At 35.2% G+C, this 14,242-nt stretch overlaps 1 protein-coding gene across 5 annotated transcripts in view; it reads right to left on the bottom strand.

The window, feature by feature from the left end:
* The window catches only part of LOC120420941 (putative fatty acyl-CoA reductase CG5065), a 32,661-nt gene extending 18,916 nt beyond the window's left edge, over nt 1–13,745 (bottom strand). Inside the window, exon 1 of one of the 5 annotated variants that reach the window (XM_052709361.1) lies at nt 13,212–13,745. The gene's annotated coding sequence lies outside the window, so the exon portion shown is untranslated. Of the gene's footprint in view, nt 1–1,726; nt 1,846–13,104; nt 13,136–13,211 lie in introns of those variants that run through there. The other 4 variants (XM_039584074.2, XM_039584075.2, XM_052709360.1 and 1 more) reach the window with 4 other exon arrangements.
* Nucleotides 13,746–14,242: the final 497 nt, after the last annotated feature.

The following is a 14,242-nucleotide window of genomic DNA, read 5'->3' on the forward strand; positions in this document are numbered from 1 at the left end:
TGCCGACATAAGTTGAATTTTTCTTCAGCAGTTATCCCTAGTAAAGAGAGAGAGGAAAAAAACAATTAGTATCAGCAGCAGTCACGACGTCATCTTTAAAGCGATTCTAATATTCAATTAATGTTGAAAATGTAATATCATTATGATTATTGACCATTATGCGCCATTACGTTATGCCAAAAAGCGTTAAGCTAAATGGCATTATGTCAAATGGGAAATATAACATGTTTTCAGGGTCCTAAATATTTCTGGGCCATTCTGGGGAGTGGGATTCTGGGGAGTGGGATTCTGGGGAATGGGATAGAACCTAAAGTGTCATTGTTTGCAGAAAAAATAAACATTATCGTTATGAACGATAATATCACCAATTTAATCTTAATTTTAGGACCGAATTGATTGTAAACTATGTAAAATATATTGAAAAAGGTTTATGTTTATAATTTCAATCAAGTGTATGACTTTTGCTAATTTTAAATTTTGGGACCACAGATCGGAAATACCACAAAACATTAGGAAACTTTTTTTTCGTCAATTCATTGATATTTTGAACATTTACAATAGTAGCATACTTGTAATATTGTATAAAGAATGTTGTTATACTTTTTGCCTTCAAATTTGTTTAAACTAGGTTTGATATCAAAAATTGAGTTTTAAGCTGTGAATTATTAAAAAAAAAAAACAGTGGAACTCGGATTCGGGATCACAAATTTTGGTATCGAACGTTACGGTATGCTGTATCGGTTTTCATAGTATGAGAATTTTTGTTGAAAAAAACTCACTGTTTTACTTAAACAACCATACCATAATAATCTTTCTCAATAAATAAATCAACTGCCGCTGTCTAAAGTTAGCAGTTTAACAGCCAATGCAGTATTTGAACCTATGACCCACGATATAGGTTAGTCGCCTCTAGATTATAGTACAAGCCATTAAACAAAACCAAGAGAAAAGAAGCGACGCGTTCGTGTTTCAGTGCGAGGCTTATTAATCGTCATTCAGCATGCATACTAGTCGATATTATAGAAGATCATCAATTGCAAGCAGGAGAGCGGTTTCTTGTTTTGACTCACATTTTTTTTTTGCGATATTTTTTTTGGGTTAAATTTTTTTCCAACAAACAATTCTGGGGTTTGACCAAAAAATCCGAATTTTTCCAACAAACAATTCGGGTTTAAAAAAAATGTACCAAAAAAGAGACACAAACCCTATACGACACCCACCGGCTCAGCAGTGCAGTGCAGTATTGCCCTCAAGGACCGATTGTCGGCAAAATGGATGGCCCTGTATGTGGGTCACTGGGTCTGACGTCCACTCTATATTGTAACCGAGGCGATTGCCATTGTCAGAATTGTGGGTAGTTATTCTAAAAATTACTTTAAAAAAATGTTATTCGTTTAAGTTTGAGTTAGAGAATCTGAAACTTGATGAAATTTCAGTTATTAAATTTTCAAAATCTGCACAACCACTTTTTTTGCAAATTCCCCATCCCCTTCAATAAAGAATTCATGAGCCGGATCACCCTGACTTGTAAAGCTCACGACGTGGTCGTCGTTGTCTTTCGCTCGTTGCAGTCTTCTGATGCCGCTGCGCCCCCCCTCAACGCGAACCTACAACGGTGCACTCTGCTGTCCAAAGTGCATCACCTTTCTGCGGCCAATTGCAGTTGTATGCTGCCCCTCTTGAGAACTTATTGGGGATGAATAACGACGTGCCGCACAGTACTGACCTTAAAAGTTGGATTTAATTCTTGACTTTTTTTTCTGCACTCTTGAGGCCCTCGAAAAGCACGGATACACAGGACGCAAAAAAAAAGATAATTAGTTGTTGATAAATATATTTAACTACAGTACAGCACACAAAATTTTATTTTTGCAATTCCGTCGTGAAACTACTTACTTTTCCTGTCATTCTTGAACGACGAAACAGCCTACTTTTCTGTACCAAAATAAAAAGAATCGAATAGTAACCCTTTTCAAAATAAATGCTGAAAAGTTCTACTTTTCAGCACTGAAATGGATGCTGAAAAGTTGAACTTTTCAGCACTTGTTAGGAAAAGTTATACTTTTCAACATTTTTTTGATTTGAACTATTCATTGACTCAATGCACGGACATTTGTCCTATAATTCTGTTCAAAGGGTGTTTTTCAGAATTGCAAAAAACGTTGTATGGAACTCGTTGCAAAACTTGATTTTTCATCACTCGTCGTATTTATCTAACTCGGTAAACCTCGTTAGATAAATGTACGACTCGTGCTGAAAAAATCCTCTTTTTGCAACTTGTTGCATAAACTACTATTTTGAAAATTATCATAAATTAAATCGCAGCAGCTTTGAAAAAAAACAATGTTCAAATTACAATTTTTGCTCCGACGATTTTATCGGTGTACCAACAAAAGTCGCGAATCTGTTGTGTGTTAAAAGTGCATCTTGGAATGCAACACCGAGCTCAGCTGATGTAGAAAATCTGCTCACGGTGGAAATGAGTCAAGCTCGACGATAAATGCGGTGCAGCTTCACGGTGGAAATTGTTGCGACAAAGATTCAAAAAAATGCATCTAGGGAAATTCTCACGACTAAGGGCACAGGCTTTGTTTGTCGGGCAGAGTTTTTTTAGTTAAATGTCTGCTTAAAATTTGCAACAATTAATGGTGGTTTGTTGTTTCGAAAATTGCGTTGAAAAATTTTGCGATGAAAATGTATACTTACAAAAAAATATAACATAAATGTATTGAACAAGAGATTGAATCCTTTTTCAACATCTTGTATGAAATAAATATTAAAAACAAGCCTAACCCAACAAACTTCGTCTTGACATTTAGCTTGTTTACTTATTCAGCCTCCTGTGATCAAATTTTGAGTTTACGTAAATTTTCCCATACAATCTTTGGCCGAGTGGCCAAAGTGGCAATTTTTTAGTATACATATAAACCTTCCTTGGGCTTACACGAACCTAACGCATCAAAAAGCGCCTCGATCCGACGTTCGGTGTTCAACTGATTCGCATTCGAACAAAACCATCGAAATGTTTTATATATTAAAAAATAATGAAAGCTACACCCAAACAGTGGTCACATCATTTAGCTGCAAATCTTTATGGAACCAGGGCTGTGGAGTCGGAGTCGGTGTCGGAGCCGGAGTCGGAGTCGTCAAAACTCGAACAGCTGAAGTCGGAGTCGGAGCCGGAGTCGGCTATTTTTTTTAGCTGGGGTCGAAGTCGGAGTCGGAGCCGAAAATTTCTGATAACTTGGAATTGGAGTCAGAGTCGGAGTTATCTTAAATTTAACAAAAATTATGTTTTTTTTCAGTATTTGCTATAAAACAGCTTAATTTACAAAACTGTTTATATTTTTAATTGTTTTTGAAGTTGCATGCGTTGCGTCGCCATTTTTAATTTTTTAAGAGATCTATGATCATCAATTTTTTTTTTTTTTAATTTATATTTATTCAAATTTCTTTTCCATGTACATTCATTCAGTTAAAATATTATTGAGTGTCCAATCACAAACGATGACTTTTCACCTCAATTTTAAATACTAGCAACTTTCATTTATTCATAAAATATTGTAGCTTTCGCTATTCAGTGATTTCAAATGTAGGAGGTCCTACATGTACAAAAGGGAAAAGGGATACCTTAAAACTAACTTATAAACTATATAAAGAGCGGATCAATGCAGCTGAAGACTGCAATGGTTTTTGTCGAAATGCATCAATTATCTTATTGGACATAACATCCAAAGTGTCAACTTCGGCTAATTGATGAAGTTCACTGGTGCTGAACCAGGGAGGAAGTTTCAGAATCATTTTCAGAATTTTGTTCTGAATCCTCTGAAGTTTTTTCTTCCTGTTTAAGCAACAGCTTGTCCAGATCGGCACAGCATAAAGCATGGCAGGTCTGAAAATTTGTTTATAAATTAACAGTTTATTCTTGAGACAAAGTCTAGAATTCCTGTTTATAAGTGGATACAAACATTTAATATATTTGTTACATTTAACCTGGATACTTTCAATGTGATCCTTGTAAGTAAGGTTTTTGTCAAAACCAAGTCCAAGATATTTCACTTGATCCTCCCACTTTAAATTTACCTCATTCATCTTTATAATGTGATGACTTTTTGGTTTAAGAAAATCAGCCCTTGGTTTGTGAGGGAAAATAATAAGTTGAGTTTTTGCAGCATTTGGAGTAATTTTCCATTCTTTCAAATAAGAATTGAAAATATCCAAGCTTTTTTGTAATCTTCTTGTGATGACACGAAGGCTTCTGCCTTTGGCGGAGATGCTTGTGTCATCAGCAAAAAGTGATTTCTGACATCCTGGGGGCAAATCAGGCAAGTCAGAAGTAAAAATATTGTATAAAATTGGACCCAAAATGCTTCCTTGAGGGACGCCAGCACGTACAGGTAGTTGATCAGATTTGCTATTCTGATAACATACCTGCAGAGTACGATCCGTCAAATAATTTTGAATAATTTTCACGATATAAACGGAAAATTAAACCTTTTCAATTTCGCAATCAAACCTCTATGCCAGACACTGTCAAATGCTTTTTGTATGTCTAGAAGAGCAGCGCCAGTAGAATAGCCCTCAGATTTGTTGCTTCGAATTAAATTTGAAACTCTCAACAACTGATGAGTAGTTGAATGCCCAAGGCGAAATCCAAACTGCTCATCAGCGAAAATTGAATTTTCATTAATGTGCGTCATCATTCTATTAAGAATTATTCTTTCGAATAATTTACTAATAGATGAAAGCAAACTAATGGGCCGATAGCTTGAGGCTTCAGCAGGATTTTTATCCGGTTTCAAAATCGGAATTACTTTGGCATTTTTCCAACTACTGGGAAAATATGCCAAATCAAAACATTTGTTGAAAATTTTGACCAAGCAACTTAAAGTTGCTTCTGGTAATTTTTTAATTAAAATGTAAAAAATGCCATCCTCACCAGGGGCTTTCATATTTTTAAATTTTTTGATAATAGATTTAATTTCATTCAGATCCGTATTAAAAACTTCATCTGATGAAAATTCTTGTTCAACAATATTCTGAAATTCTATTGAAATTTGATTTTCAATAGGACTCAAAACATTCAAGTTGAAATTATGAGCACTCTCAAACTGCTGAGCAAGTTTTTGAGCTTTTTCCCCATTAGTTAATAGAATATTATCACCATCTTTTAAAGAAGGGATGGGTTTTTGAGGTTTCTTAAGAACCTTTGAAAGTTTCCAAAAAGGTTTGGAATAAGGTTTAATTTGTTCGACATCTCTTGCGAACTTTTCATTTCGCAGGAGAGTGAATCTGTGGTCAATAACCTTTTGCAAATCTTTTTGAATTCGCTTCAGTGCAGGATCACGAGAACGTTGATACTGTCTTCGGCGAACATTTTTCAGACGAATCAGAAGCTGAAGATCGTCATCAATAATGGGAGAATCAAATTTGACTTGGACTTTAGGAATAGCAATATTCCTAGCATCCAAAATTGCATTAGTTAAAGATTCCAAGGCTGAATCAATATCAGCTTTGGTTTCTAAAACAAAATCATGATTTAAATTATTCTCAATATGATGCTGATACCTGTCCCAATTAGCTTTGTGGTAATTAAACACAGAACTATTGGGTCTGGTAACTGCTTCATGAGAAAGTGAAAAAGTTACTGGAAGGTGATCAGAATCAAAATCAGCATGAGTCACTAAAGGACCACAATACTGACTTTGATTTGCCAAAACCAAATCAATTGTTGATGGATTTCTAACAGAAGAAAAGCAAGTTGGCCCATTCGGGTATAAAACCGAATAAAGACCAGAAGTGCAATCTCTGAACAGAATTTTACCATTGGAATTTACTTTTGAATTATTCCAAGATTGGTGTTTGGCATTAAAATCACCGATGATCAAAAATCGAGATCTATGCCGAGTAAGTTTATTCAAATCCCCTTTGAAATAATTTTTATTTTCCCCAGTGCATTGGAATGGCAAATATGCAGCTGCAATCATAATTTTCCCAAAAGAAGTTTCAAGTTCAATGCCCAAACTTTCAATAACTTTTAACTTAAAGTCACGTAACGTGCTATAAGTCATACTACGGTGGATAACTATTGCAACTCCACCGCCATTTCGATTCATTCGGTTATTAGTTATAACTTTATAATCTGGATCACTTTTCAAATAAGTGCCAGTTTTTAAAAATGTTTCGGTTATAACAGCAACATGCACGTTATGAACTCGTAAAAAGTTGAAAAATTCATTTTCTTTCGCTTTTAAAGAGCGAGCATTAAAATTCATAATATTGATGGAATTACTTAGATCCATGATTAAACTTCAGGGTAAGAACAACATCATTCGCAAATTTTAATCCAATCTGGATTGCTTCCATCATGGATGTAGCATTACTCATTGTTTGAATCAAACCAAACAGTGAGTTTTGCAAAAAAGTCATTTTGTCAAACGTAACATCGCCGAGATCAGAAGATCCCAAAGCGTTGCCAGCAGAAAAAATTTCAAATGAGATTTGAGGTACCTGCCCAATTTCAGAAAGATTGGTAGAGGATTTAAAATTCGTGGATGAACCCGAAACGACGTTAGCATAAGAAATGCCATTGTTGTAACCTAACTTTTCCACGGTAGGGGTATTTCTAGAATTGTTCGAGTGAGACAGCACGAACGTTTGATTTAAAGATGCAGGTACAACCTGACTTTGAGAAAATTTCGGTTTGGATTTCGGCTGATGCTTAGCACGAGAATCCAAAACCTTTTTTCTGATGGGGCAATCCCAAAAATTTGATTTGTGATTTCCACCACAATTTGCACATTTAAATTGGGTGACTTCTTTCACGGGACAATTGTCCTTGTCGTGAGAAGAATCCCCGCAAACCATGCATTTTGGAACCATGGCGCAATGATCAGTACCGTGACCGAATGCCTGGCAACGCCGGCACTGGGTCAGATTCTGGCCATTACCGCCATGTTTCTTAAAATGCTCCCACTTTACCCGTACATGGAACAAAAACTGAACTTTGTCCAAAAGTTTCAAATTGTTGATTTCATTTCTGTTGAAATGAATCAGATAAAATTGTGAAGTCAAACCAAAGCGAGAAATATTCCCGTTTGATTTTTTCTTCATCGGTATTAGGGGAAATATGCCCATTCTAATCACTCTAAGCCGTTCGACCAATTCTCATCACTTTTCCGTTTTCCGCTATTAAATCAACATTTTCAGATGTTTCAACAATGGAGAGTTGCTTGCTCACTTTTATTTGAGCTATTCATTACTTTGGAACAGTCAAAAACACTTTATGAAAGCTGTAATTCATGATCAAAGTGCTGATAAGCCGATAATAGAAATAGGCTGAGAAAGGGTATAGTTCCCCTACTTGGGATGGGGCAAAGCCAAGCAACACCTTAAGTTCGTTTTTGATCTCATCCACCGACAAGTCGTTGGAGAGACCTTTCAAGACCGCCTTGAATGGACGAGCATTCTTGGTCTCATACGTGTAGAAATTGTGTTTGTGGTTTTTCAAATAACCAACAAAAGTTTGGTGATCTTGTAAAGATTCCGTCAACAAGCGACATTCTCCTCTTCGACCAAGCTGGAACGAAACCTTCAAATTGCAAGTTTCCTTGCAATTCTTCAGTTGCGTTCGAAAGCTGGCCAAATCGGAGACGGAAGTCACAACAATTGGCGGAGCCTTTACTCGTTTCTCGGCGGCAGAAGGCTCAGTACGAGGAGAAGGTTCCTTGTCATCAGTTTCGGATAAAACACCGAAACTGTTTGTCAATGGAATTGGAGGATTGACCTCACATTCAGAATCAGAATCAGACCTCAGAAGAGGCTGTTTTCTTTTTCTGTTTCCGTTAGCCGGTTTAGCGTTCAAACGCTTCACCGACGTAACGACCAAATCTTCAGAAGATTTGCGTTTACCTTTGTTTTGACGCATTTTGCAAGCAAAGTTCTCTTAAAAAGATGGCTTCGTTTGTAAAATACAACAAAATTTCAGGCGGAGTTAGTCTTGAAAAGACTGTTTAGAATTTTGGAAAATAACTCAGGTAGTCTTTAAAAAGACTGTGAATTTTGTTTTGAAATAACTCTGAGCTTAGGTAGTAAAAAATACCGCAGCTCTAGTGTCCGTTCACCACGAAGGTTCGCAAGACACTGAATGATCACCAAATGATAACCTGTTTATCCCCTCTTACCCAAGTATGTAGTTTCATCATAACTCAAAAAATTAAAAACAATATTAGTTCTGTAGTCAAAAATATTTATTTGATTCATGACTGCTTCCTTTTGACTGTACCCTTATGTACCCTTTCTAGTCAAATTTGACCAAATTTAGTCCGGTTCTTTCACACACACACAGTCATCTTATACCCCGAATGTCTTGGAGGTTTTAAGTAAATCAATTTTCAGGAAAAAAGTTACGTAGTACATAAAAAGATAAAAAAAATGGAATCGGAAAATGGATGCATGGGCTTTCAGATAACGTCATGATTCGAAATCCGGACACTTAGTACCATATTATTTTTGTTATAGCTGGCGAAAAATCATGTAACTAGTTGGAAATGTAGAAATATCTTCAGGATTTAGTATAAACAGTCAGTTTTAAGAGAATGCTTGCAAAATAAGTCTTTTTTAACGATTTTTCATCAGAATTTGAAAATTAAAATGACTTGTTGTGCTTCGAATTCCGGACACTGTTAAAAGCTGATTCGAAATCCGGACACTTTTGCTTCGAATTCCGGACACTCGATTTTGCTGATGAATCGCACAAATTTGGACTGAAATGTTACTGAATGGCATTCTTTAGGTCTCAAATAAGCTGTTAACATCAAAACAATCGATAGCTTATATAACAATTTGCTAGAATTTAAGGAAATCAAAAACATAAATTTCTGCTTACTTTAAATGATAGTTGATGTTAGAATTCATCAAATAACACAGTTTTGACATTCATAATGCGAACCTATATCAACATAATTGTTAAAACAAGTTGAAGTGTCCGGGTTTCGAAGCGTCCAGGAATTCGAATCATGACGTTATAAGTTTAATTACATTGCTCATAACTGAAAATAGATTATTTTTTACAGTGTGGTAGAAATCTGGATGGTAAATAAGCTAACGTAAATATTAAAACGACTCAAATTGAAAAGCTGTCAAAGGCAAACATGGGAAATTGGACGAGCTTTCCGGGAAAACATTTACGAGACTGAAATATTAAATCTGTCACATAGAAATTGCCAAAAACCAATTTATTCAACATTTTTATTTTTAAAGCCGCTCTATCTTCACAAGGATTGGACATAAGACAATGGTCAATATGGAGATTTATATGTAAAATTGTCTGAAAAATCGATTCACACTTTCGGGTTTTAAAAACTTTGACATTTAGACCACTTTAAAAAAAACTGTTTCAGTAAATGATTTTTGTATTTTTTAGGAGAGACATACCATCCTGCATTTTTCGTGAGTCTTTTTGTAACATTTTTGGCTATTTCCTCAAAAATTTTGAACGTAAAAAAATCGTAACATCACCCTGAAAATTAATGTTTATTCTTAAAAATCAAAAAATCTCATAGAAGTGGCGTGTATTTTTGTTTTAGTGTATTTTTTGTCAGGGCTGCGGAGTCGGGTCATATTTCAAGCGACTCCAACTCCGACTCCGACTCCGACTCCGACTCCGGCTTTCTGAGATTAGCCAACTCCGACTCCGACTCCGGCTCCGGCTTTCAGCTCCATCCGACTCCGACTCCGACTCCAACTCCGGCCTACCAACTCTAGCCGACTCCGACTCCGACTCCAGCATTCAAAAAATGTTTGGCTCCGACTCCACATATTTTTAAATGTTTCAGTTTTGTTTTGTTATTTAATTACTATTTCGAAAACATTGATAAATAGGATTATTTAAAAACTCTCTAAGTGGAAAAACAGAAAAAAGTTTCTAGTTTTACAAGTTTTATACGTTATTGAAACAGAAATCAAAAAATATCTCCAGTTTTGAAGGCTGAACAGTTTGGTAAGTAAATTTGGATTTATTTATTCATCCTCAAATTTTCATTAAATTTATTAAAAGCTTAAATATTTAATTGTACTTTTTGAATGATCACTATCAGAAAGCTGGCCCTAATGATCGATTTAACATATAAATTCAATTTGCTCTCTTTAAGGCTGGCATTTAAAAGGAGCACAGTTCCTATAAAAGTCACCTTGTTTTTTTTTAAAAACAATTTTAAATGAAACTATTTTTTAAAGCTACATTGATTTTTTTAAGACATCACGCCATGGCTGAAGAAGATTATTATTACAAATCAATGTATCTAAAAAATCTTCTTGGTAAGGACGCTTAAGGGGTCCTATTCAAATATCCGTGATCTGGAAAATAATTTACTTAGGAGTTTTAGATTTATTTTAATTTTAAAATTTTCTATATTTTTAAAAGGAGGCACGCGCATATTCAAAGATTATTTCAAAATTTGTTTCCACCTTTTTTGATATTTTTTTCAGTTTAAACAAATTTAAGAGCGACACTTTGATTTTTTTTGTACTTAGTTATAAACAAAATGCGCATGTTGTGTTCGAAGTAATAGATTGCTAAAATCATTGATTATTTGTTGGAAAATTTATACTGGCAGTAACTTTTTTTCAAAAACAGTGATTAGCATTTTTAATCTCTTTATGTATCTCGTATATTTTTCCCTGAAAATTGATTTACTTAAAACCTTAAGACATTTGTTACCGGGGTATAAGATGACTGTGTACGTACTTTTTTCAGATTGAACTGGATTATATTTGGTCAAATTTGAATTGAAAGGGTACATAAATATAGGCAAAAGGATGCAGTCAAGAATCAATCAAATATATTTGACAACAAAACCAATATATTTTTTAATTTTATTGAGTTATGCTGATAATACATACTTGGGTAAGAGGCTATCATTTAGTGATCATAGATCTAAAAAAATGGCAACGCAGCGCATGCGTCTTGAAAAACAATTAAAAATGTAAGATGTTTTGTAAATTAGCAGTTTTATAGCAAATACTGAAAAATAAAAATAAAAATTATTTTTGTAGAATTTAAGATAACTCCGACTCCGACTCCAACTCCGGGTTATCAGAAATGTTCGGCTCCGACTCCGACTCCGACTCCAGCTAATAAAATTTAGCCGACTCCGGCGCCGACTCCGACTCCAGCTGTTCGAGTTTAGACGACTCCGACTCCAACTCCAGGTCCCCAAAAAGTCCCGACTCCACCGACTCCGTCTCCGACTCCGACTCCGACTCCACAGCCCTGATTTTTTTCAGAAAACCCGTTCAATTTCCTACAAGTTTGTCTTTGACCGACGCAGCGGCTTCGAGATACAGTGATTTTTAAATTGCAAAATACAAAAATATTTAAATACCTTATGCCCTTCTCAAATGTTATTTTCGAGTACTATTGGCTCCATCTAAACAAAAATGGTTTATATAGGCCTAGGATTACATGTCTACAAAGTTTCATTGAAATCGGAGAGGGTCAGGTACAAAAGTGCCAGAACAATTCCTGATTTGAGCTGGAATTGCTCGTAAATAAAATGAATGTGATCAGTTAATAATAAAACGAAAAATACAACAAAGATGAAGAGCATTAGGCTATATCACTTAGCATGTAAAAGAAATGTAATTATTATAAGAAAGTTCAATTAAGACAAATTTAATTTCAAAAAATTTTAATTTCGCTCTATTGGAAGATAAATGTGTGTTTTGATAAGCTCTACAATTGTCTAGAAGACATAAACTTGCTACGATAAAGTCTGAGTTGATAAATGCAAAAAACTATTTTTTTTATAAACACCTTAACCTAAATCACAAAAATTGCTATAAAAACTTCCCGTTTAAAGATAAAGCTTTGTGTTCTTTAGAAAAGTCGCTCAGAATGGTGTTCTCTACAACTTTTTTGAAGAAACCAAAGCGATATCTCAACATCAAAATTCTTAACCACCCCAAAATTTGGACTACCCTAATGTCCATCATACCAAAAGATGTTCCTTTTGACCATGATCATTTGTCCGGAAGAATTTTGTCACGTTAGAATTTCGTTTTCGGAACACTGCCATATCAAAAACAAATTCTTCCCATCCTCTCAAAAAAAAATCTCAAGATAACACCCACACTTGATATTTTTCAATTAAATGATTTATCAAACCGAGTGTAAACTAAAAGACTTTTAAACTTTAAATCAAGTTTTAACGTGAAGACTTCCATCATTTTCATGATTTTTCCTTCAAAGATATAAATTTTGGGTCGCTTTCAATATTTTGACAAAATTCCTTCAACAAGTTGTTTAGAATAGTGCCCTACACATGCTGATTCCTTTAGGTAACGATTATCCCATTCCTTGTTAAGTTATGGAAATCGTCATTAATCAATGTTTGCCAACTAGGACGTCAATGACTGTGTCACTAAATTATATAAATTTTGAAGCACAAATGATTTAGATCAAAAATTTCTTCAGTGGCTTCAAGAAGGCAACAACTGGCATATGCTGATTCCTTTTGGTGCTGAAATTCGTTAAATTGAATTGAATACACATTTTTTTACAGTGATGATTAATTTTCTTCGAAAATGATCAACGGCTTCACCTTAATGTCAGAGGACAAAAAAAATATCAAAAAATGCTAATAGCACATTGAAAAAGACGTAACAAAAATCATTGATATTTTGCAACTTTTTACGACAGGAAAACTGTTAAAATGTAGTAAGCATTTTTTGATACTTTTTATTTCATCAATGAACAATATATTTGAGAAGTGATAATAGTTGAGCTTGATATTTAAGAAAAAAAACTATTTAAAAGATTTTCAAATTCATTGTTAGTCCGTTGCTAATATTTTTTGATGTTTATGTTCAAACAGACACAAGTATTTCATAAATGTTATTTTCATCAATTCTAAGTTAAAAAAAAGGAAAACGATAAAAATCTACAAAATTGAAATTCCAAAACTTCTAAGATTGCAGCAGATAATTAATTTTTGAAATCATCATTTGCACTACCATTTTAAAGACCAAACTTGATACAAAACTCAGTATTTTGCTTCAAAACGCACTTTGCAAAAAAAGAAGAGAATTTAACATTTTGTTTACCGATTTGATGTTCTAGAATACACACACAACTTCTTCTTCTCTTTAAGAATTTTCCACCCTGGTTCACGAAAAATCACCTGCGGGAAACTACCCAGAACGGCTCTTACTTGCAATTGATTGTGTCACACTCGTTGATCGATTAACGTTGGGATTGTATAACTTCTAATTCACCGATTATCCGACACAACACTCTTGACAAATCGATTCCAGATTCAATCCGCTCTGCTTGATTTGCGGCACTAGATTGCTGGCTCATCAATATTTTATATTTTTTATATAGAATATTTTCATACGTCTTCCCTGGTTGTACGCAGTCTGCATTCGAAAGTAGTTTTGTTCTACTTGTTTTGAAACCTTCTCAACCACATTCACCTTCCGTTAATTCACACAAACCGAATCACTCACTTCCAAAAAGTTGCTGATTTTTCTTTTTCTCCGAAAATGCATACGCTCGAAACCTGCCAAGGATCACAACCTTTCAGAACAACTATTCCCAAAAATCGAACCGAATCACTCCGCGCAAAAGAATCTCCCGCGTCCGCGTCGTCCAACGGATAAGCACCGACTGAGTACGGCCTCAGTACAACACCCGCATTACTAAGCAGCAGCAAGTAAGCCTCATTGCAAGTCCCCGCACGTTGTCTCCGGCGTCGTCGTCACTCACTCGTACTTAGCTTTTTAAGTAAACGAACAGCTCATTCGTCGGCTGAACGATTCTTGTACGGTGGAGACGCGACATCAACGTGTCCGGTCGTCGTCGGAAGATCATCGACGAAAACGATAATTATAGTGTTCTGGGACGAGCACACAATAAACCAGGTTTCGATCGACACTCCGTGACTTGGATCCGTTTTTCGAAGAATCTTATCTGGCCGGAGGATCCGCTACGGGAGGAACTTGTTAATCTGACAACATACTAATCCGAAACAGCTTAAACCATGCCAAGTTAAAAGTGTCAAACTATCGAGTTTTTAGTGTAGTGGATTAGCGGACCACCAATTAACGACCAGCCTCTGTAGAACAATACGAAGGACGATTACTAAGGAGAAAACACGTTACGGTAGTTTCCCTTCGGATGGGTTCTTCCAACTGCAATTAATTGGACCTTTTATAAATCATCCGTGAAGCTCTAATTAGG

This window comes from Culex pipiens, chromosome 3, assembly GCF_016801865.2.
Source record: "Culex pipiens pallens isolate TS chromosome 3, TS_CPP_V2, whole genome shotgun sequence".
Classification (NCBI taxonomy): domain Eukaryota; kingdom Metazoa; phylum Arthropoda; class Insecta; order Diptera; family Culicidae; genus Culex; species Culex pipiens.